Source organism: Neophocaena asiaeorientalis, unplaced genomic scaffold, assembly GCF_003031525.2.
Source record: "Neophocaena asiaeorientalis asiaeorientalis breed wild unplaced genomic scaffold, Neophocaena_asiaeorientalis_V1.1 scaffold418, whole genome shotgun sequence".
Taxonomy (NCBI): domain Eukaryota; kingdom Metazoa; phylum Chordata; class Mammalia; order Artiodactyla; family Phocoenidae; genus Neophocaena; species Neophocaena asiaeorientalis.
This window is the reverse complement of record NW_020175731.1, coordinates 5,510,223-5,532,860: the sequence shown is the minus strand read 5'-3', so window position 1 is coordinate 5,532,860 and position 22,638 is coordinate 5,510,223. Positions and strand designations below refer to the sequence as shown.

The 22,638-nt window shown below is 39.5% G+C and overlaps 1 long non-coding RNA gene across 1 annotated transcript in view; it reads right to left on the bottom strand.

Moving 5' to 3' along the window:
* LOC112391056 (uncharacterized) overlaps positions 1–22,638 on the bottom strand; it is a 44,187-nt gene that overhangs the window by 17,037 nt on the left and 4,512 nt on the right. The window contains exon 2 of the long non-coding RNA XR_003001391.1: positions 4,167–4,276. This is a non-coding gene — a long non-coding RNA (uncharacterized LOC112391056). The remainder of the gene's footprint in view (positions 1–4,166; positions 4,277–22,638) is intronic.

Here is a 22,638-nt window from a genome sequence, read left to right as displayed (position 1 = left end):
TAGATATCCTGAGACCACCATGACAGGAGAAACCCAAGCCATACGGAGCAGCTCAAAGTATAAGACCCCATGTGTAGAACACTGAGGCACTCCGTGTAAATAAGGAACCATCTTGAAAGTGGATCCTCTAGGCCCAGCCACTACAGCTAAAACCATGTGGAACAAAACTATCTAGCCTAGTCCTTCCCAGATTCCTGACCTACAAAATCATCAGCAAAATAAATGATTGTGTTAAACCATTAAGTTTGAGGGTAGTTGTTACTCAATAAGAGGTAAATCAGACAGATCCCCCTCTTCCCATGCATACACACAACCCTGTTAAGATCTACTGCCCTAGGACTTCCCTGGTGGTGTAGTGGTTAAGAATTCGCCTGTCAATGCAGGGGACATGGGTTCGAGCCCTGGTCCAGGAAGGTCCCACATGCCGCAGAGCAACTAAGCCCGTGGGCCACAACTACTGAGCCCGTGCTCTAGAGGCCATGAGCCACAACTACTCAGCCTGTGAGCCACAACTACTAAAGCCTGTGTGCCTAGAGCCCGTACTCTGCAACAAGAGAAGCCACCACAATGAGAAGCCCGTGCACCGCAATGAAGAGTAGCCCCTGCTCGCTGCAACTAGAGAAATCCCATGCGCAGCAACGAAGACCCAACGCAGCCCAAAATAAATAATTTGTATTAAAAAGTAAAAAAAAAAAAAAAAAAAAAAAAAAAGAAAATCACTTCTATAATACCTGCTGTATGCCAGGCAATGAATAAAGACCATAAACACAAAGGCGTGTTATCAGGTCTGTCTTGAGTGGCTTAAAGTTATGGTAGACAGACATATAATAAGATGTATGCTACAAAAGACTTTCACCTCTATCCTTACTTTATTCTTCTCCATTTTAGAGTTGGTTGAGAAAAAAAAGAAAAAAATAGATAAAAAGGGAATTCCCTGGCGGGACTCGGCATTCTCATTGTTGGGGCCCCCGGTTCAATTCCTGGTCCAGGGATTAAGATCCCACAAGCCACGCAGCAGAGCCAAAAAAAGAAAAAAAAAAAAGAAAAAGAAGAAAGAGTTGGTTGACAGTTCTATTTCAGTACAAAATTCTTAGGGGCCAAGGTCATGTCTTATTTATCATAGCCCCACAATTAGCACTTGGCTTTGCTCCATATATTCTCGGATAATGGTTATTAGATTTTATCAGATGTACTAGTTATAAAAAGAGCAACCATTTATTGGCCCTTTACATGGAACACTGCTAACATCATGATGTTGGATGGGAAGTACACATGTAGAGCTGTGGCAAAGACTGCTGTGAGTTCACTTTACCCCAGTTCCTTTTCTTACTGGGCACTCAGCTAGCCTGCTTTTCCTAGCCTTCCCTGCGGTTAGGTGTGACCATATGACTGAATTCTGGCCAATAAAATGTGGGCAGGAAGTGATATGTATCTAAGCCTGGTCTACAAAAACTTTCTGCTTAATATTCCACTCTTCCAATCTCTCTCTTTTCCTTCTGCAGTTTAATGGAGAAGCCTGAAGATCTAGAAGAGGTGGCACTACAAAAAGGAAAGAACCTGGATCCCTGAGATACTATTTGGGGCATCACTGGCTAACCAAGAATACTTGCGTTACACTATTGCATGAGTCAGCAATAAACTTTTATTATGTAAAGCTTCTGGAAGTTGAAGACTGCTTACTACAGTTGTCAGTTTGAACTTGCCTAATTCAAATGCTAAGTTTAATGCAACCTTCCTAGATTGATCATGACTACCTACTTTTCAAAAGAGTATCCAGTAGATTCCAAAATTGCATTTATTATTCTCGTTTAAGTATGAGCTCTCTCATCTCCATGATCAGAAATAATGGCTTGTTCAATCTTTTATTTTTGCAGTCTTCGAAATATATATGAGTGGTAACAAAACCAAAGAGCTAATCAACCTCTCCCAAAATATACTTTAATAAGCCCAGCAAAAACTCTTTGGTGTAGAATATGAAAAGTTCAGGGATCCCTGGGCCTGGTTAGGGCCAGGCTAACCAGGCGGCTGTCTACAGAGGCTGCATAGGATGGGGTGATTGATGTTCAGGCCTGTGAATGCTGGGAAAGAAACAGAGAGGACTAAGCTTTGACTTCCTTGATGCCTTAGAGCCAGTTTGGCACTTGTCACAACTCAGTGATTTGTATTCATGTGACAACCTTACCACTTCCTGTTTTGATCCAAAAAAAGAATTCTAGGAGAGAAATGAGGCCACAAAACTGAAGAAGGCCCAGTGTGTCCTTTTTATCTTCCATTTACTCAACATACATTTACTGTACACCTATTATGTTCACAACTGTGTGTGTGTGTTTGGAAGGGCGGAATTCAAATAAACATAATAAACAGATCTGCTTCCAGGGAGATGTTTAGACTGATGGGATTTGACAAGGCAAGCAGCTGTTTGAAAGACAGTGTAGAGTAGAAAGTTCACTGACTCTGATGAGAGAGACTCAGGTTCAAAATCTGGCATATAATTGGCACAAACAAGAAAAACTGGATAAGTATGGAGGAGGAAAATTACATTGGGCTGGAATGGACAAAATAAGTCATTAATTTTTCTTAATCAAGGCTTCCTTTTAGAACATTTCTCAGTTCTAATCTAATATGGATGCCAAATCTGTCTAATTCACAACCAGGCATCAACAAGAAAGATACAAATGGAGAGAGGAATTCATTGTTCCAGAAGAGAAGTCCCTGTATTGGATGAAAAATTCACAGCAGGCATTGCTGACTCATATATACACATTTGTGTGTGTGTGCATGTGTGTGTATAATAGGCATGCTACATATGTGAGAGATAAGTCATAAAAATTGTTCACATATTCAGGAACAAAGAGTTATGATATAATTTCTGAAATTACAGAGATCCAGAATTAGAAGAGGATCTTTCAATCCAAACCATTTATCTTACAATTGAGGAGACAGACTCAAATAGGTGAAATGACTTGGTGAAGGCCACACAGCTACGAAATCATCAAGCCAGGACTTGACCTGGATTTCTGGCCCAATGCCCTTACCACTAACTCCTTTCTAGTCAAGGCATAAGGAGCTATTCCATAAAGCCACTGGGTAGAGCTTCCTGGAGGTCTTAGTTCCAGGGAGTGAAGACTTCCCACTGAAAATTTCGCAGTATTATGGACAGAGGTCTGGCTTGAACTAAACTGTATTAAGGGAGTCCACAAGATAGTTAAGCATACTTAAAACAGCCCTCATTTATTGAATACTTGCTATGTGTCAGGCACCGTGCCGAATGCTTTATATATATATATATATATATATTTATTTATTTATTTATTTATTTCATTTATTCATTCACTTAAATTTTTATTTGTATGCCAGGAATCTATGCTATGAGCTAGGATCCAATAGTGAAAAGACGTACATGGTTCTTGACCTTATGGAACCTCTAGACTTCCACGTAACAGAAATTCCATAAGGTCTGCTTGTTTACTGCATCCATTTACAGGTGATGAAATGGGCCCAGAGAATAACAATGATGGCTACCATATATTGTCCACCTACCCCACACCAAACACTTTTCCAAGCACTCTCTGAGTTAATCTGTACAACAGTTCTACGAGATAAGAAACAGGGGCATAGGAAGCTGAATGTCTGGTTCAAGGTCACGTAGGTAATAAGCAGTAGAACATGGACTGGAACCAAGGTTGTCTGGTGCCAGTGTCCATGATTTTAACCACTACATTACACTGACCAGTTGGATTCCTGCTATGCATGCTAAAAGATGGTATTATCTGATGTCAAAACTCTGCTAGTGAGACCTAGGATCCAAGAAGCATCAATTACTTTGTCTACAGGCAAATTTTGTTTCCAGCAGTTGTATGTAGATAATAATATTTGCTTGAGTGCTTACCATATGTCAGAGTACTGCACCTGTACATATGATATCCAGGTAAAACACAAGCATAATACTGGCCTTTAGTAGATCCTCAATATAGTAGGCAAATGGTAAGCAGTAAGAATAAATATGTAAGGCTAGAGAAAACCTAGAAATTATTAAGAAGTAGAGGGTACTGGCTGCAATTGTGCTGGATCTGCATTTGGACAAAAATATGTTTGTATTTTTTCAAGACTGTGCTTGCTTTATTTAGATATAGAGATAACAAATATCTACATAAATCTTCACTCACCTGTTAGAGGGAGATTTCCTCAGAAATAATTTCTCCAGCCATAAAATTTATTGTGTACTGTGATTTACTCATCTGTTTAAGGCATCCTGTTGCAAGGCATGGACACACTCCTTGAAAATAAAAACACAAACTTGAATGATTTTCGGTTTCATATAAATTCTATTAAAGAAGAATAAAACAGTGAAATCACAGAATTTCTCCATTCTCTTCCACCATGTGTTTCTTTGAGGTTTAATAATATTATAAATAAAGCAGCTTCAAGATTAAATACAAAACAGTGAACAACTTAGAAACATTTTGAAGAAGCAAGTATTATATCCCAGTGTTGCCAGGCTTTCAACAAAAGTAAGATAGAAAACAGAGCGAGAACTCTCATTTGTTCTATCAAGAAAGCATAAATATTGGCTCCGTATTAAGCCAACCTCTTGCAGCTGTACACCAGCTCTCAACTATTAAAAAGATTCTTAAATTCCCAGGGAAACAAAAATCAATTTCAGCCATATAAGTCTGTATATAAATCTATTGTGCTTTATTCCAAATATTTTCTCATCAAGGAATTTGGAACAAATTTTTTTTTGAAAGAGAAAGTCTCCATTTCACCCATTACACCATTATAAATATTTGAATGACTTCCAGTAACTTTGCTTAGAAAATCTCAATGTCTGTATAACATGCCAATGACAGCTCAGCAGTAATGTCAATACATTTCATTACCTGGCAAGACAATCATTCATAGCAATAGATTGGAATTCTGATTGCCCTTTACATATATTATATTTCACTTTTGTCACAGCACACCGGATGGTTACTCTTGCCCTCTTGGCAAGATACTCTTTCTGAGCTTATATTAAAAATCTATTTTATCTGTTAAAGCTTAGAATGAGCTAAGTGATTACTGTTTTAATCCTAAACCAATATGTGTAGTCAGGTCTTGAAAGAATTCCAATCACTGTAGCCCTTGTTCATATTTTAGATGGATAATAATGCCATTGGGTTGTTTTCCTTGGGGCTCATTTTATATATTCTATTTGTAGGAATTAAGGTTTCTAGTCCAGTGACTATTGTTCACATAATTCAAACAAAGAAAGGAATGATATTAATTTTCTGGGTTTTGTAAGAAGCTGCACTGGAAAAGTGAAATATAAATATTTGCTGAAGTTTGGAGAAATAGAATAGAATAGAGATGTACTTCTCAAAATTCAGTGTGCATTAGAATCTCCTGGAGAGCTGGTTAAAACAGATTCCTAGGTCCCACAGCCAGTGATTCTGATTCAGTAAGCCTGTGTGGAGTTCGGGACTGATTTCCAGCAAGTTCCCAGGTGATGTTCATGTTGCCAGTTCATGGACCATCTTTTGAGAAGCAGTGGAACAAAACGGAGTGGTCAATAGCAAAGGCTAAAATCGTGCCTTTGCCATTTACAGGCTTGTTGATTTGGAGTAATCAATTAAGGAGTAATTTATTTAACATATTTTTAAGCCTTAGTTTCCTCATCTGCTCAATGGGGATTTTGTAAGGATTAGATAAGTCTGTACGTCACTTGACATAGTGCTAGACAGATACCTGGTATGTGCTAAATAAATGGCAACCATGGTTATTAGAAATGATGAAGTCTTCTTTTCTGGGATCCACCTGGTTGAATATGTAGTTCTTCTGTTCCATATCCTAGTGTGTTTGGCAAATTATTTGTTAAGTATGTCTAGATTAGGAGTTATCAGATCGATGCATTAGCAACTATTCAGGATTTGAATTGCTAAGGTGGGACCTAAAGCACTTAAATATTTTGATCCCTGGGCCTTCCAACCAAATACCATGCTGAAACTCTGATTCTCTGTACTTTGAATTATTTTTCATTTAAATTTCTTTATAGTCCACATCTCCACAGTTATGTCTCCTTATGAATGATCTTTAAAGAACAACATCAGTTTATTTTCAAAATCAAACTGAAGTCTTTGGAGACTAATATCCTTTCTCTCCATATTTTGCTATTAAGAGGGCTGGTGTTCTGCCAAGGCAACGTATTAATAAATTTAAGCTTGAGGTTTTCATTGTCATGTGAACGTTGAAATTGGCTCTCAATTACACAAAGCAGCCAGTTCAACAGAATATGTGTATTGGATTTACAATGAACATGTCTGGGAAAAAATTAGTTTAAAATCCTTGATTTTGTGGTTTGCTTTTAATTTGTTAAATAGGCATAATCCACCAGTCATAAGCATCTCAGCCAATTCAGGCGAAGTTAATTCTGAGAAATATATGTTTACTTTAGTCAAATGTTAACAAATTAATTTGTCTTGCATCCAGTCATTTATTTAGTTTTTCACTTAACACTAAGTCCCATTTCTGTGGTAGGTGATGGTCTAGATGCTGGGGAAAACACGTACCCCATCCTCCCGGAGTTTACAGTCTAGTGAGAAAGGTAAAAGCACAGTTATCAGAACCTCGTTTTAACAGGCTGATAAATCTCCAGTCTTTACCAGTTAACAAGCTGTAGAAAGTTTCAGCCCATTGTTTGTGTTTATATGCAATTACTCATCAATCTGTTAACCATCATCCAAAGCTTCAGATACACTGGATGATGTCTTCTAAAAGTAGAATACGTCCAGAGCTTCTAACCAAAGGAGAACTTTACATTTCCGGTTTTCTTTCTTCTTTTTTTTTTTTGGAAAATGAATGTAGAGAAAGCAAATCAAGTCAGTTTTGTAGCTTGCAACTAGCTGTTATGTAAACTCTCGAGTAAAATGACATGAGTGAAGACAAATACCAATCTGTATATCAAACTTCATTTTTTGAGCTTTTCAACAGATGCAGGGGGACTTCCCTGGTGGTGCAGTGGTTAAGAATCTGCCTGCCAATGCAGGGGACACGGGTTCGATCCCTGGTCTGGGAAGATCCCACAAGCCGTGGAGCAACTAAGCCCTGTGGGCCACAACTACTAAGCCTGTGCTCTAGAGCCCACGAGCCACAACTACTGAGCCTGCACGCCTAGAGTCCATGCTCCGCAACAAGAGAAGCCACCACAATGGAAGCCCGCGCACTGCAATGAAGAGTAGCCCCCGCTCACCACAACTAGAGAAAGCCCGCACGCAGCAACGAAGACCCAATGCAGCCCCCCCCAAAAAAAATTAAAAGATGCAGGGATTTACATTCATATGACCTGTTTTGGACTGAATGTTGGGTCCCCATCCACAACCCCCTACCCTTGCCAAATTCATATGTTTAAGGCCTAACCTCCAATGTGATGGTATTTGGAGATGGGGCTTTGGGGAGGTAATTAGAGTTTGATGAGGTCATGAGGGTGGGTACTTCATGATGGGATTAGTGTCCTTATAAGAAGAGACACCAGAGAGCTTTCTCTCACTGCCCCATGTAAGGACACAGCCCGAACGTGGCTGTCTGCAAGGCAGGAAGCGGCCCTCACCAGAATCCAAATTGGCTTCTACCTTGATCTTGGACTTCCCGGCCTCTAGAACTGTGAGAATAATTTTTTTTGTTTAAGCCACCCAGTCTATGGTATTTTGTTATGGCAGCCTGAGCAGACTAAGACGTGATTTTAGAAAGATGACAGGGATTTGTACAAAACGGTGGAATGCTTCAAACTTATCTCATATTATTCCCAAGCAGGGCCCTCAGCCTCAGTCTGCCAGGTGGGCTCTTGACAATCGCCAGCACACAATTTACTCTCTCTTGCCTCTGGTCTGCGTTCCTCTTTGTGCTGTTTTCTTTACCCTAAATCTTCCATTTCTGGCTCAGAGTCTCATATCTAAGAAATCTTGATTAGCTCTAGTCAAGAAGGATCAAGTCCCAAATGACCCTTCATTGCAAAGTTTGTTTCACAATACACTTATTTGCATTTCTCTATTGTGTCCTTATGTTGGTTCAAGGATGTAGGTCTTATCTCCTCAACAAGACCTTGAGCATCTCCAAGACAAGCCTAGGGTCTAGACTTTTCAAATCTTTTGTGTCCTCCACTGGCCCTTGCAGAATGTGCAAATAGAATGGGAATAAAACTTATTGAATGAAAACTGAACTAGATGCAAGAGCCAACGAATGTTCTGAGGCAAATGAATCAAGTAATGCAAGGAAGTACAATAAAATTCTGGCTCCAGAGCCTGCGGGTGGGGGTCGGAGAGAGTCGTTCTGGATAAGTGAGTTTAATAGATGGCTGAGTTTTAATTATCTTGAATGGAAACATTTCCAATATATTAATCTTCCCTGCCTTCTAAAATAGAGCATTATAAACATAATCCAGCTTGATGACTTGAGGCTGTCATTAAAAGTACTATTGTGCTATAACACTGAGAAGCCCTACAGCCCTTTGGAGGTATGCAGAACTGTTTGTCCCTATTCTAAATGGCTGCAGATTGCTGGGTTTCTTTTTTTAATTGTTGTTTTGTTTTTTAGCCTTTTTGGGTCATCCCTTGCTGCTGGACTGTCAGTCTCACTGATGCCAGTGTGACTGATTGTGCCATTTCTACTCCCTGCTCCTAATTTGCTGCTTCTCATCTGAAACGAGCTTGGAAATCAAATACTCAAGCTCGCTGTGGTTGTTGTCATGATTATTATTGTTAAAGATGTGTGTAAACAGAGAGCAAAGGGCTCTGTGTGAGGGCTTGCCAGGGTCTCCATGGCTAAACTGTGCAAGAGACAAACACATATATGTTGTGAACTCCTAGTTCAGCCTCTCTGAAGCCCTTTCAATTTAATTCCTATTCTTACTTTTCTGGTCTGAAAATAAAACTTTCTGGAAATGCATTTTTCAGTAAAATTAGGAATTTAGTCATGTATTCGACAAGGATTCACTGAGTGCTTACAAAGTGCAACGTACATGCTAGGTGCTGTAGGATGGTCGTTCAAAATGGATACTCTATGTCCAGCTTGCTCTCTTTTTCTGTATTGCACTAGCACCTAGTAGGTACTCAATAAATATCTGTTCATCAATGAAATGAACTTTATAATCTGAGAATATACAAGATATTGACACACGTACACACACAAACAAATTTACAACGTAAGCTGTAGTAAGGACCAGAATAAAAATACAAAAAAAGTATACACAAGGACCAAAAGATTATTTCCTGCTGGAAAATCCAGAAGGACTTCATGGAAGAGGTAGTGGTTTTGGCTGGGACTTGAAGGATGGGGTCATATTTCAATCAGCAAGCAGTCAGGGAAGTAAGAAGAGACAAAAACACCACAGACAAAGGCCAGATGCTAGGATGGGCAGGGCGTATTGGGGGGACAATTAGTATATTTTGGCTGTAGTACGTGTAGGGGAGTAAGGAGACAACATTATAACATTATACTGGGGTCAGAGCACGGGTGGGCTTTGAATGTCAGGCTAAAGAATTTGGACTTTATTAGGTAATGGGGAGGAACTGAGGGTTTTTGAGCTGGGAGGTGACATGCTTTGAGCTGGGCTTTAGAAATCTTGATAAATGTTGGAATCTAGGAGTTAAAGGGAAACAGGACTGGAGGTGATTCCAAGGGTATATGGGAGGCAACACGGGCCTGAACTAGGATGTTGTCAGTGAGAATAGCAGAGTGGGAATGATTGTCCGAGACACTGTAGAGGTAAATAAGAGGATATGGCAACTTATTTGTTGTCAGGAGCAATGGAGAAGGACACGTTGGGTATAACTCCAAGTGATGTCCTTTCCAGAACGAACTAGAAGAGTCCAAAAGAACGGATTTAAAGAGATGGTGATGAGTTTGACTTGGGACATGCTGAGATGTGAGAGTGAATTGTTGATAGCTCTGCTGTAAAAAGCATGAATGGGAAACTGCCCTGAAAAACACTAAAGGAATAACAAATACTTACAAAATGAGGGCTTACGTGGACTCAGCTCACAAAAAGAAGTTAAAAGGTCAACATCCCTTCTTGACATGACTATATTAAAAACTGTTCATCCTTATTTTCAAATAGCTTTCAAGTACACCTTTAAAAAAACTTCTACTTGGGGCTTCCCTGGTGGCACAGTGGTTGAGAATCTGCCTGCCAATGCAGGGGACATGGGTTCGAGCCCTAGTCTGGGAAGATCCCACATGCCGCGGAGCAACTAGGCCCGTGAGCCACAATTACTGAGCCTGCGCGTCTGGAGCCTGTGCTCCGCAACAAGAGAGGCTGCGATAGTGAGAGGCCCACTCACCGCGATGAAGAGTGGCCCCCACTTGCCACAACTAGAGAAAACCCTCGCACAGAAACCCAACAAAATACCACCAGCTTCAGGTTGACCTGGTTCCTTATAGCATACAGAGCACCTGAGGCATAATTATTCTGGACAGGAATATGTCAAGTCCTTGGGGGGACCAATGGAGCTTCAGAAAAGTTCAAGGAAAATCTGCAAGAGATCTCCATTGAAGTGACTCTATTTCTTGTTTTAAATACAGTGAATATGTACTACGCTATAGGCTTGCTCTGTCCAACACCGTAGTCACTAGGTGTGTGTAGCTATTAAGCATTTGACATGTGACTGGTCCAAATTCAGATTTTCTGTGAGTATAAAATACACACCAGATTTCAAAGACTTAGTATGAGAAAAATAACATAAAATATCTCATAAATACTTTTTGTGTTGGTTATATGTTGATAATGTTTTTAGATTTATTAGACTAAATAAAATGTATTATTAAAGTATACTTTTTGAAATGAGGCTACTAGAAAATTTAAAATAATTTTATGTAGCTTATATTATTCTATTGGACAGAACTACTATAGAAAGTCCAGTGTTATTTTCTATTGCAAAAATAAAATATTTCTATCTCCTCTGATTTTTCTGAACCTTTCTCTTGTAGGGAAGCTGTCAACATGTGTGCTAGGAAGAAATTCAAACAGGTTAATGTATTCATGTCTATTGTCCAGAATTGTTTATCTGCCTTTCAATGTTTCCAGGGAGATTAGTGCACCTGTAAGCTTGTTTTAATGGCCATGGTGTTCTGTACAGTTTGCATATTATAAAAATTATATATATAAAAAATTTGAAAGAGTTTATTACTTGGGGTTATTAAAAAGCAAGAAAGATAAGGAGCAGAGAAGGTGTCATATTAATATCTTTCATATCATGGCAAGTTGTAGTCTGACATATTTAAACAGACTCAACCTTTCTAAAGAAGAGGTTAGTGCAAAATACCCCCCTCTTGCAAAGCTTGGAGCCAATATCTCTTCTATTAGAACACCAAATAACAATTGCAAATTCTCAAACCAGAGTACTTGAAGGATCATTTTGCTTTCACATTGGTGAACAGCAAGTAATTGTTCAGAAAGGGCATTCCTGAATTCAACTACAGGGCTTCCAATTTTTTTTTTTCCTTGTGGGTTAATGGAAATTGTAAACATTTGATCATAATACTGAACTTTAGCCTAATTTTGCAGAACCTTCCTGCTTCACACCAACAATCCCTTATCATTCTATAAATTTGGTGTGTGTTAGCACTTAACAGAATGTGAAATAACATCAAGGAATCTCCACCAAATGGAACTGATTATACAAAGAAAATAAACTTAAGAAGGTTCTGAGACATCATGTAAAATATTTTACTATGTTTTGTAAGTCCCTTTGCATTTAGGAAGCAAGTAGGTTTGTTTTTAAATAAAAGTGGCCTCTTAAAAAAAAAAAGCAAAATCTTATTCACTGTCTTTGAAGTGTGAGAAAAAAAATTTTTTTTCAAAAGTTAAATGATGACTACGAAATCCAAAGGGGAGACTTACAACCTGAGTTGTGCCTGCCACATGGACATTCTGCTGTGCTTCAAAGCAGTTGGGAGCAGTGTTAACTATGTACATAGACACTCTGGATAGTACTCAGTAGTCACTGGACCTTTTGGACAGAACAGGCAGTTCTTAAATACCTGTCACTAACATTACACAGCAGAGCGAGATGGAACTGAAAGATTCTTATGTCAAGCCTTTAATATTGGTACAACAAAGATGACTTCATCTGTGCAATTAGTGTACAAGCTGTTCCCACTCATCTAATAGCTCCAGGAGGAGAAACTTATTTTGACTTTGATTTGTTCTGTTTTTCCTGCATACTGAATGTTGCAACCTTACGTCAACTAAAATCTCTTGGCCTAATAATTACAGCCAGCATTGAAAAACTCTTCCCTCAAATTACTAGTGCAAACAAAATGAGGGGAAAATAAATTAAACTCAGCCCTCTCATTCTCATGTTACTTCCCCTTCTTAACCTCACAAGCTGTGGTCAAAATGTTTCAGAACTTTTCATCTGTAAAATGAAACTATATTTCCATCTAATAATTAATTTTTAAAGAGCTTTGTTTTGCTACTACTTTCGTTGCTTTATTGCCCTGTTTGGGCGGAGTATTCCATAATTTTTAAAATAATTCTTTTTTTTTTGGCTGCACCACACGTCTTTCGGGATCTCAGTTCCCCAACCGGGGATTGAACCCAGACCCATGGCAGTGAAAGCGCTGAGTCCTAACCACTGGACCGCCAGGGAAAGCCCTAAATTCTTTTACTTAAAGGAAAGAAACTCTATCAAATTACTTGTTTTCCCATTCAGATTCTAATGTCTAAAGGGAGTAGTTTGAAGAGAGGCATGGACTTCTAGAAATGTATCGTATTATGAGGCTTGTGTATATGAGAAATACTTTTTGACTTGATAGCTCATACAGAAGAAATTTTTCAAATATTAACATATTATCCTCCAGAAAAATCAGGAAATAGATTTGTGGCTTAATTTTTTTTTAACTAATTAATTTATTTTATTTTTTATTTTTGGCTGCATTGGGGCTTCATTGCTGTGCATGGGCTTTTCTCTGGTTGTGGCGAGTGGGGGCTACTCTTTGTTGCGGTGCGCGGGCTTCTCATCGTGGTGGCTTCTCTTGTTGCTGAGCATGGGCTCTAGGTGCATGGGCTTCAGTAGTTGTGGCACGAGGGCTCGGTAGCTGTGGCATGAGGGCTCAGTAGCTGTGGCTCACGGGCTCTAGAGCGCAGGCTCAGTAGTTGTGGTGCACGGGCTTAAGTTGCTCCACAGCATGTGGGATCTTCCTGGCCCAGGGCTCGAACCCATGTCCCCTGCACTGGCAGGCAGATTCTTAACCACTGTGCCACCAGGGAAGCCCCTGTGGCTTAATTTTGACTCAACGGTGAGCCTAAGTAAACAGACCCATTGCTCTTTCCATCAAAATCTGAAAAGAAATATCCAAAACCCTTTCAAACTTACCATTCTTCTAGGCATGAATCTATCTTGCTAGTGATAAGCCCTAGGAGTCTGGGACTGTCAGCAAAATTACTTTAAGTGGTGCCAATTTCTTCTAGGACTTAAAGGATCCATATTCATTATTCCAGAGTGAAAAACAGATGTAGAACAAGGGCAATAAGTTGGGAAATGCTCCCTTTAAAAGCAGCAGTAATAAGTCACATATGCCGTGGCTTGTTAGGTGGCACTCTTACCTAACACCATATTCCATTCTAATTTGGGGAGAATATTTTACCCCCCAAAATTATTTTCACTTAAAAAGGTATTTCCATTTAATTCCACATCTGATTTATAAAAAATGGGGGAAAAAGAGATTTTTTTCCTCTTAGTGCTGGAATGTTATATGTAGTTCCACTCTTGTCATGTCATGCTACTTTTCAAAGGGCAAATGTGCTAATAGAGATGAAAGAAGCCCAGCGGTAGGGATGATGGAAGAAGCCCAAATGCCCATTACGTACTAATACAGTTATTAGCTTTGAACTTAATTTACTTTCTCCTTCTAAAAGAGGACCTGGTTTAGGAGAAGATTTCACTCAAGACATTTGTTTTTAGCACTTAGCCTGGTAGCCTCGAAGTAACAGAGTCAATGTGCCAATACTAGCCATTTTTTGGCACTTCCTACTCTTCGGGCCATAAATTACAGAGTTAGACCAGGGCCAGGCTAAATTATTTTGGCAGATGAGGCATATGAAGCATTTCCTCTGAGGAGAATTTACTCCATTGGATTAGATCACCATTTGATGGGTACACAACTGATTAGAAATTTTGCTCAAGGAGTTACCAGGAGGTGAAGTTAACTAGAGGCACTTATGGTTTATGTAGGCCCTCTCTTAGGATCTTTTATTTTTTTCCTAAACATTTTAGAAATGATATGGATGAATGTTAACTATACCAAGATGAATATAGAAAAGGATAGTCTGTATTTCGGAGGAGAGAATCAATAATGCTTTTGGCATACTAGGAAAGTGGTTTGAATTAAAAGGGAAAAGTTCATTGAGGACAATGTTGGGAGGAAACAGGATCTCATTCATTAAAAAAAATTTATTGAATGCCTACTATGTGCTAAGCACTGTTCTAGGTGCTAGCTGAATTTCCAGGAGCTAACATAATTAACTTTAAGGGCCTAAAGTTGACACACTGACCTTCCACTTATGCTTGTGGTGGAATAACACGGACCACATGTACCCTTTTTCCTTAAACAACTAAAAAACTGGTCAAAATCTATGAAACTCGTTTTCAGACACTGGAAAATAGGCAGTTCAGGACAGAGAGATCTCTGCAAAAAAGGAGCAAAAATGCCCAAGATGAGCCTGATGAATGCTTCAGCTTACTGCCTGAGGAGTTCCCAGGCCATTGCACAGAGAAAGTGATCCCAGCAGGTTTGGTGATCTTCCTGAGTTGAGCGACAGAGTTCAGAGTTCAGGGATGCTAAGGCAGCTAGACCTCATGGGGCAGAGTACTAGAGAGAAGTCAGCTGCAATGAGAGAGCTCCAGATATACACAGAGGTTCTCCTTGAGTCTTTAGTTGAATAATACTTGGCACATAGATTTCAGGAAACTACCAAGACTGGAGAAGAAACCACTGGAAAGGAGCTGGTGGATCAATCCTTGGAGTACACACAGATCTGGGAATAGTTTGTTTCCACTAGCTAGAATAGGAAGGCTTCCAAACACATAAGAAACTGAGGGAGACTTCAGAAGCATATTGCCTCAATAGAAGGGTCAAATTAGCCCTAAAAGCTGTTCTGCACCCACCAAACAAAGCTTAAGAGCAAGTCTTGAAAACAAACTGTCTCCAAGTAATTTAACTGCATCCTATTGCAAAGTACAAAAATATTTAAAGGATTCCAAACATATCCAGTGCCCTCCAAAAGTTAAATTTCCAATGTCTGACATTAAATAAAAAATTACCAGACATGCAAAGAAGCAGGAATATAAGATCCAATATGAGGACAAAATCAATAGAAACACACTTAGAAATGATATAGATAGTGGAGTTAGTAGACAAAGACATAAAACAGCTACTATAAATATATCCCATATGTTCAAGGAGTTGGAGGAAAGCATGAGCATGAGTATCAACAAGACCCAAGTAAAACCTCTACAGTTGAAAAGTGAACTGGGGGCTTCCCTGGTGGCACAGTGGTTGAGAATCTGCCTGTCAATGCAGGGGACACGGGTTCAAGCCCTGGTCTGGGAGGATCCTACATGCCACGGAGCAACTAGGCCCGTGAGCCGCAACTACTGAGCCTGTGCTCTGCAACAAGAGAGGCCGTGATAGTGAGAGGTCCACGCACAGCGATGAAGAGTGGCCCCTGCTTGCCGCAACTAGAGAAAGCCCTCGCACAGAAATGAAGACCCAACACAGCCAAAAAATAAATTAGTTAATTAATTTAAAAAAAAAAGCTTACAAAAAAAAAAAGTGAACTGGATGGGGTGTAGATTAACAGCAGATTAGACGTGGCAAGAAGAGAAGATCAGTGAATTTGAAGACCATAATAGAAGCTACCCGAAATGAAACACAAAGACTAAAAGACTGGAGTACATGAACAGACCATCAGTGAGCTATGGGACAACAACCAGCAGCCTAACATATGTGTACTTGGAGTTCCAGAAGGTAAGGAGAGGCAGGTGGAGACAGACAAAATATTTAAAAGAAACAATGGCTGAAATTTTCCGTTTGAAAAATTTGAAGCATGGCTTGAAAAAGATCCAGGGGCTCTTTTTAAATTATTTTTTATTACAAAGCACTACCTCGGCAGTCCCTTCATGTAGAATGCCCTCCCATTGCTTCTCCATCTACCTAACACATACTTTAAGACCCAGCTCAAATCCCACAGTCTCCAAAAAACAGGAGTTCTTGCATAGTTGTTTATATTTGTAACCTTTTACTTTTATTCAACTATTTACATGTTTATGTCTTTCTTCCACCCAAGGTCTAGATTCTGTCTTTTCCACTTTCAGAACATACTTCCTCCATCAATTCTCCTCTTTTTCTATTCAGGTATCTACCACCGCTAAAAAAAAAATAAAAGGTTCATATGGCTAAAACCCTCCCATGTCCCTTCTGCCCTACTTGACTCCTAGCTGTTGTTTTATCCTTTCCTCTTCTCAGCCAAACCTCTGAAAAGATTCTTCTATTTTTCTCATATCCCATTTATACCTCAACCCACTGCTTTATGGCTTCACCCTCACCACTCTCCTAAAATTGTTCTCATCAAGGTCACCTGTTACCTATTTGCTACCAAATCCAATGAATTCTTTTAGCTTTAATCTTTGTTTATTCGACAAAATATTTATTAAATATCTGCTGTGTACCCAGAGCTGGAAATATGAAGGTAAGAAGTACAGATGCCCTCGCAGAGCTCAAGTTTGGCAGGGAAGTCAAGTAAGTAACAAGGTGTGATAAGTGCTACCTGGCATTTGTTGATGGTGGCTGCTCCCTCCCACTTGAACAGCTCTTTGATATTGGCTTCTGTGATGCCATCCTTTCCGGGTCCTCTTCTCCTAATTCTGACTATGTCTTAATAGCCTTTGTACTGGGTTGCTCTTCCTCCACCTCCACCTGTCCCATGAGTTAGGTGTTTTCCCTCTGGTTCCTTCCTTGGCCTTCTTCTTCTTCTGAATCTCAAGTTTCCTTCATGATCTCATCCAGGTCCATGGTTTCATCTATCTACTATAGGCTGATACTACCAAATCTGCATCTTCAGCCCAGAGTTTTTTTCTAAGTTCCAGAAGTGCTCTACTGGACAGCTTCACTTGGATGTCCACAAGTGGTCCAAAATAAACAAGTCTTAAATAGAATTATTATTTACCCTAAATTTGTTCTCCTTTGCACTCCTTAATTTAGTGAATGGTACCTAGTCATCATAGCCTTAAACCTTGGCATCATCCTTGATGTCTCTGTCCTTCAAAATCTCATATCCAGTTGGTCACCAAACTGTATTTATTTGCTCCTAGGCATTTCTCGGATGGGTCTTCTCTCTATTCCTACAGCCAGTGCCTTAATTCAATCTTATAATTTCTTTTTGGATTCATTAGTCATACCTTCCTGATTCTGGTCTTGGTTTCTTTCAGTCAGGTCCATGCAACAAAAGGTGACCTTTCCAAAGTAGAACACAAGTGTGTCACTTCCATGTTTAATATCTTTTTCTTTTTGTGATACGTGGGCCTCTCACTGTTGTGGCCTCTCCCGTTGCGGAGCACAGGCTCCAGACGCGCAGGCTTAGCGGCCATGGCTCACGGGCCCAGCCGCTCCGCGGCATGTGGGATCTTCCCAGACCAGGGGATGAACCTGTGTCCCCTGCATCGGCAGGTGGACTCTCAACCACTGTGCCACCAGGGAAGCCCCATGTTTAATATCTTTTGATAGTTCTCCATAGACTTCCAGATAAAATTCAAACTCCACATCATGGCCCATAATGCCCCAATCTGCCCACCTCCTCTCTCTCCTCACACTGAATTACTCAGTTCCTTGGATGCCCCACAGTGTCTCAAACATCCTGGTATTTATACATGCTGCTCCTTCTGCTGATCTTGCCTCCTCCTTTCTATTAATGCCCCTTCATGGCATTCTTTAATACTCATATCAGACACTGCTCTATCTAAACAACTTCCCTGATATTCCCCTTCTCCAAGGTGAGATTAGATGCCCCTCCTTGGTCCATCCATAAAATATTCCATATATATTCTTTTTTTTTAATAAATTAATTTTATTTGTTTAATTTTGGCTGTGTTTGGTCTTTGTTGCTGCACGTGGGTTTTCTCTAGTTGTGGCGAGCGGGGGCTACTCGTGGCGGTGCGCAGGCTTCTCATTGCGGTGGCTTCTCTTGCTGCGTAGCATGGGCTCCAGGCGCACGGGCTTCAGTAGTTGTGGCACATGGGCTCAGTAGTTGTGGCTCATGGGCTCTAGAGCACAGGCTCGGTAGTTGTGGTGCAGGGCTTGAACCCGTGTCACCTGCATTGGCAGGCAGATTCTTAACCACCACGCCACCAGGGAAGTCCCATATATATTCTTTGTGGAACATTCATCTTGATTTTTAAGAAGTATCTGTTTATGTCTTTCCCATCACTAGATTGTGAATCCCTCCCCACACTCTCTACTAGCTAACCTCTTTCCTTGCTTAATTTTTCTTCAAGCACTTATTACCATCTGTCATACAGTACATTTTACTTGTTTCTCTCTACTCCGATAAGGTAAGCTACATGAAGGTGGGGACATTTGTCTGTTTTATTCAGTGCAATATCCTTGACACCTAGAACAGTACTGGCACAGAACAAAAGTACTTAGTAGTCATTTGTTATATAAACAAATAAATCTTTGCCCTGAGCACTTAGAGCCAGTATCTAGCACATGGTATTGGTTGTTACATTCCACTGCAACCTTGTTTACTCATCTGTGCCCCCTATGAGGGGTATTAGATTTTTAAGGACAGTCTCGTGGAAACTATATTTCCTAATTAGGTTCCTAGGTTCTTGCATGATCATAATAGTGGTTTTTATTGTGATAAAATATACGTAAAATTTAACATTTAATCATTTTAAAGTGTACAGTTCAGTGGCATTAGGTACATTCACACTGTTGAGCAAACATCGCCACTATCCATCTCCAGAACTTTTTCATCTTCAACTCAAACTCCGTACCCATTAAACAATAACTCCCTATTCCCCCTCTCCCTCAAGCCAATGGTAACTACCATTATACTTTCTGTCTCTGTGAATTTGACTACTCCAGGTAACTCATACATATGGAATCATACAATATTTGTCCTTTTGTGTCTGGCTTGTTTCATTTATCATATCTTCAAGGGTTGTCAATGTTGTAGCCTGTAACAGAATTTCCTTTAAGGCTGAATAATATTTCATTGTATGTATATACTACATTTTGTTCATCCATTCATCTATGGATGGGCAATTGAGGTGCTTCCACCTTTGGGCTATTGTGAATAATGCTGTTTGAGTCCTTGCTTTAACTTCTTTTGGATATATGCCCAGGAATGGAACCACTGGATCATATGGTAATTATATGCTTAATTTTTTTTTGAGGAACTGCTATACTGCTTTCCACAGCAACTGCACAATTCTACATTCCCACCAGCATTATAGAAGGGTTCCAATTTCTCCACATCCTCACCAACACTTGCTATTTCTGTTATTTTGTTTTATAATAGCCATCCTAATGGGTGTGAGGTGTTATCTCATTGTTGTTTTTATTTGCATTTCCCTAATGATTAGTGATGTTGGGCATCTTTTCATGTGCTTATTGGCCATTTGTATATCTTCTTTGGGGAGGATACATATTCAAGTCCTATGCCAATTTTTAAAATTGGGTTGTTTGTTTTGTTGAGTTCCAGGATTAAGAGTTTGACTGTATGTTTATATTTGAAGTTCAAATTTATACCCAGTTTGGGACTTCCCTCGTGGTGCTGTGGTTAAAAATCCTCCTGTCAATGCAGGGGACATGGGTTCTAGCCCTGGTCTAGGAAGATCCCACATGCCGTAGAGCAACTAAGCCCGTGTGTCACAGCTGCTGAGCCTGCGCTCTAGAGCCCACGAGCCACAACTACTGAGCCCATGTGCCACAACTACTGAAGCCTGTGTGCCTAGAGCTCGTGCTCTGCAACAAGACAAGCTGCCACAATGAGAAGCCCACACACCGCAACGAAGAGAAGCCCCCGCTGGCTGCAACTAGAGAAAGTCCGTGCACAGCAATGAAGACCCAACGAAGCAAATAAAATAAAATAAAATATTTTTTAAAAATTTATATCCAGTTTGCCTGGATGTAAAATCTTTAGCTCACATTTTCTTTCTTTGGGTATTTTATTTATTTTTAAAATAAATTTATTTATTTATTTATTTTTGGCCGCTTGGGTCTTTGTTGCTGTGCGTGGGCTTTCTCTAGTTGTGGAGGGTGGGGGCTACTCTTCATTGTGGTGCACGGGCTTCTCATTGCAGTGACTTCTCTTGTTCTCGCGGGCTCTAGAGTGCAGGCTCAGCAGCTGTGGTGCACGGGCTTAGCTGCTCTACGGCATGTGGGATCTTCCCAGACCAGGGCTCGAACCTGTGTCCCCTACATCGGCAGGTGGATGAGCCACCAAGGAAGACTCTTTGGGTATTTTAAATATATTATGCCATTGTTTTTCAGCATAAACTATTGCTATTAAAAAGTTTTATGACACTCTAATGTTATTTCATATAGAAGTGACTTGGTCATTTTTGGCTAGAAGCCCAAAGAATTTTCTTCTTTCTTTTTATTGTCCAATAGGTTTAATGAAATATATCTTGATATTTATTAGCTGTTCTGGGTCTACTTTCTCAGATACATATAGTGTGCCTTCTCAATATACAATCCTTTTTATTTTAGGAACATTTTCTGGAATTGTACTTTTTGTAATTTGTCACACTGCATGGTTTTCCCTTCTTGAACTCCTATTATATGTATGTAGAATCTTCACTGATTTTATTTATTTATGTATAAACTTTCCCTCAAATCCTCCACATCCTCACCAATGCTTGGTATTGTCAGGATTTCAAATTTTAGCCACTCTAATAGGTGTATAGTAATATCTTGATGTGGTTTTAATTTGCATTTTCCTAATGACTTATGTTGTGTGTATCTTTTCATGTGCTTTCGTCATCTGTATCCTGGTCCGGGGCACGAACCCGTGTCCCCTGCATCAGCAGGCGGACTCTCAACCACTGCGCCACCAGGGACTCCTCAACCTTGTTCTTTTTAAAGTTGTTCTGGATATTCTAGGTTTTGTGCATTTCCAAATGAATTTTAGAATCGGTCAATTTTTATTTAAAAGAAAGCTTTGGGGGACTTTTTTATGGGATTGCTTTTAAGATATTGATCAGTTTGGTAAGACCTGACATCTTAACAACACAGTCTTCCAATCCATGGACGCAGTAAATCACTTTATTTATTTAGGTCTTCTTTAGTTTCTCTCAGCAATGTTTTGTAGTTTTCAGTATACCTGTATTTCATATATTTGGGTAGATTTATCCCTAAGGATTTCATGGCTTTTGATGCTATTGTAAATGGTAATTTAAAATTGTTCATTGATAGTATATAATAATACAATTGATTTTTGTATATTGATCTTGTATCCTTCAACCTTGTTAAACTCACTTATTAGCTCTGGTAGCTGTTTTTATATATTCCAGTGGATTGTCTACACAGATAATAATGTCATCTGTGAGTAAAAATAGTTTTACTTCTTTACAATCTGTATGACTTTTATTTCCTTTCTTGCCTTATCTTATTGGTTAGAATCTCCAGTAGCATGTTGAATAGAAGTGGTAAGAGTAGACATTGTTGTCTTGTTCCCTAATCTTAGGGGAAAAGTATTCAGCCTTTCACCATTAAGTCGTGTTAGCTGTCGGGTTTTTGTAGACACTTTTTATCAGGTTGAGGAAGTTCATTTTTATTATGTTGAGAATTTTTATCAGGAATGGATGTTGAATTTTGTCAAATGTGCTTTCTGTTGAGATGATTATATGGTTTTTCTTTTAGTTTGTTAATATGATAAATTGCATTAATTGATTTTTTACTGTTAATCCAGCCTTGCATTCCTGGGATAAATTCCACTTGGACATAATGTATTGTTTTTGTTTGTTTGTTTGAATTTACTTAATTTTGGCTGTGTTGGGTCTTCATTGCTGCATGCGGGCTTTCTCTAGTTGCTGTGAGTGGGGGCTACTCTTCCTTGCGGTGCGTGGGCTTCTCTTGTTGCAGATCACGGGCTCTAGGCGCATGGGCTTCAGTAGTTGTGGCATGTGGGCTCAGTAGTTGTGGCTCGTGGGCTCTAGAGCACAGGCCCAGTAGTTGTGGCGCACGGGCTTAGTTGCTCTGCGGCATCCGGGATCTTCCCGGACCAGGGCTCTAACCTGTGTCCCCTGCATTGGCAGGCAGATTCTTAACCACTGCACCCCCAGAGAAGTCCAATGTATTGTTTTTTAAAAAATATTTTTTTAGTACAATTTTACATTTATAGAATACCTGAGCAAACAGTATAGAAATTTCAGATACATACTCCACTTCACAACCCACCCTCTCGGTTTCCCCTATTATTAACATCTTGCATTAAAGTGACTCATTTGTTATAATTAACAAAACAATTTTTTGTTACAATTAATGAACCAGTATTGATATATTATCATTAACTAGTCCATAGTTTATATTAAGTTCACTCTATGTTATATAGTTCTATGGATTTTTTTTTTTTTTTTTTTTTTTTTTTTTTTTTTTTTT